The sequence below is a fragment of the Dipodomys ordii genome, unplaced genomic scaffold (genome assembly GCF_000151885.1).
Source record: "Dipodomys ordii isolate 6190 unplaced genomic scaffold, Dord_2.0 Scaffold149, whole genome shotgun sequence".
NCBI lineage: Eukaryota > Metazoa > Chordata > Mammalia > Rodentia > Heteromyidae > Dipodomys > Dipodomys ordii.
Window position 1 is genome coordinate 166,759 of NW_012267365.1, and position 3,097 is coordinate 169,855.

The window sequence follows — 3,097 nt, forward strand, 5'->3', positions numbered from 1 at the left end:
GTTCCATAGCTTAGCTATGGTAAATAATGCTGCAATAAACATAGTTGTGCTGGTAGCTTTAGTGTGGTCTTGTTTGTAAACATTTGGGTAAATGCCCAAAGGTGGGATTGCTGGGTCAAAGGGAAGCTCTATGTGAAGTCTTTTGAGGAACCTCCATACTGCTTTCCAAAGTGGTTGTACAAGTTTACACTCCCACCAGCAATGAAGTAAGTTTCCCTTCTGTCCACATCCCCTCCAGCATCTGTTGTTAGAGTTCTTGATTTTTGCCATTCTAACTGGGGTGAGGAGGTATCTCAATGTTGTTTTGATTCAGCATTGTTCTTTCTGTTAAGAATTGTATCTGCTATTCGGTGTCTTTTATTGTTCCATATGAATTTTTGGATTGCTTCTTCTATTACTTTGAAGAATGAGGCTGGAATGGTATCTCATTGAATTTGTAGATTGCCTTGGGAAGTATTGCTATTTTCGTGATGTTGGTCCTTCCAATCCAGGAGCATGGGAGGTTTTTCTACTTTCTAAGTTCTGTTTTGGGAAATTCAGGTTTTAAAAAATGAATGCTATTCAGCTTCATTATAATTAGCAAAAATCACTATCAATTTACACATGCTTGTATTTCCTCATTAGGAGCAAGTAAATAATTACACATAGTTCCTTATTTTTTCCTTCAGTTTATGAGTGAATCAGTGTTAAATAAAATATTGCGTGGAATTTATTTGTTCTAAAAGAAAGGTACTCATTACCTGACTCAAGGCCTGGGTGCTATCCCTGAGCTTTTTGCTCAAAACTTTCACTCTATCACTTGACCACACAACCATTTCTGGGTTTTCTGGTAGTTAATTGGAAGTAAGGGTCTTACAGGCTTTTCTACATAGGTTGGCTTTGAACAATTACCCTCAGATCTCAGCATCCTGAGTAGCTAGGATTATAGGCATGAGCCTTGAGTGGCCCAATTGATAGGATTTTTAAATATTTTATTTTGAAAGACGCACAAGAAGTTACAGAAATATACCACAGAAGTTAAATTGTGTAGTCCCTCAGTTTCATACATGCTTTGGAGCTGACATATCTTTAAAAAAAATTAGACACACAAAGTGGTTTCAATTCAAGATATGGAACCAACCCAGATGCCCCTCAGTAGATCAATGGATCAAGAAAATTGTGGTATATACACAATGGAATTCTATGCCTCCATCAGAAAGAATGACATTGCCCCATTTGTTAGGAAATGGAAAGACTTGGAAAAAAGGATATTAAGTGAAGTAAGCCAGGCCAAAGAAAGTAGGTCCCATGGTTTCCCTTATTTGCAATAACTAGTATATGTCTGAGACATGTAGAAATGATCAGATAAGTTGTTAGGTGAAATGAACCCCAAGATAAGGACACAAGTGGTTTTTCTTTCTTGCTATTGTTTCTAACAGATTAATAAGATGATTTCTTTGTTGCTTTGTATGTCCCTCCCCCATGGTATAACTCCTGTTTTCACTGTTTTTGATGTTGGTATAATTTGTGGAGGGGAAGGAAAAAAACAAATTGTTAAATAGTGATTCAGGTGGACCCATTGTAACAATGAGGCATACAAGACGTTATGTCGAAAAGTGAACTTTACAACTGGGGGGATGGGGGGATGGGAGGGGAGGGATGATAAGGGGAAACAAAGGAGGAGGCAACAATGTTTGATAAGAATGTACTGATTACCTTGCTCATGTAATTGTAATCCCTCCATAGGGTATTTTCACAATAAAAACAACTTATTAATAATAAAAAATGTCAAATTGTGGTTGCAGTGCATCTTGATTCACATGACCCCTTCCACCATTTTTTCAATCATTTCCATCCCCACATTTATGTAGTTCAACTTATTACATTATATACATTGAATATAGTGACTGTATAAGGTCTTTTCTTCCTCTCTTCCTCTCCTTTATGCTCAGGGCTAGCACTCTACCACATCAGTCACAATGCCTCTTCCAGCTTTTTCTGAAGAGACTATTAGAGATAAGAGTCTCATGAACTTTCCTGCCCTGATTGGCTTCAAACTGTGATCCTCAGATATCCACCTCCTGAGTGGCTTGGATGCAAGCCTGGGCCAATGACTCCTGGCTTATAGTGTGTCTTCTTTTAAGATTTATTTTATTTTATTTTATTGTGAAGATGCTGTACAGTTATATGAGTAAGGTAATGAGTACATTTCTTCTATCTTTCCCTCCCCCACATCTCCCCAACACCACCAAAACCACCACCTGTCCCCCCTCAAAATTATAAAGTTCATTTCCAACATAGTGTCTTGTGAGTATTACTGTTGAAATGTGTCATCCTGTGTCCTTGTTTCAGCATTTTGTTATTCCCCTCCCCGAATTAGATAAATGTATATACAAGATGCAGGGTACCAAAATCAAATACAGTGACAACAGGGGATATATTATAGGGGCACAAACATAGAAAAGAAAAAATTCCATAGTACATTAAAAACAACAAGAACAAAGTAAAACCTCTTGTATCATATCTTGGGGTTCATTTCACTTAACATCATCTTATATGGTCATATGTACATAGCTTTTGCACTTTTTTCTGCTCATTTGATAAAATTATCCTAGATGTATATTAATTATTGTAAGTGAGGGAAACCATGGGACCTATATTTCTTTGGGTCTGGCTTATTCACTTAATATGTTTTTTTTTCCAAGTCTTTCCATTTCCTAACAAATAGTGCAATATCATTCTTTCTGATGGATGCATAGAATTCCTGTGTGTGTGTGTGTGTGTGTGTGTGTGTGTGTGTGTGTGTGTGTGTGTATTACATTTTCTGGATACATTCATGTACAAGGGCATCTGGCTTGGTTCCCTATCTTTGCTATGGTGAATAATGCTGTGATAAAGTAATTTTGCTGGTAGCTCTAGTATGGCTTTATTTGTGATCATTGGGGTAAATGCTCAGAAGTTGGATTGCTGGGTCATAGGAGAGCTCTATGTGGCGTCTTTGGAGGAACTTCCATACTGCTTTCCAGAGTGATTGAGCAAGCTTACACTCCCACCAACAATGCAGTAGGGTTCCCTTTTGGCCACATCTCCCCCAGCATCTCTTATTATTAGATTTATT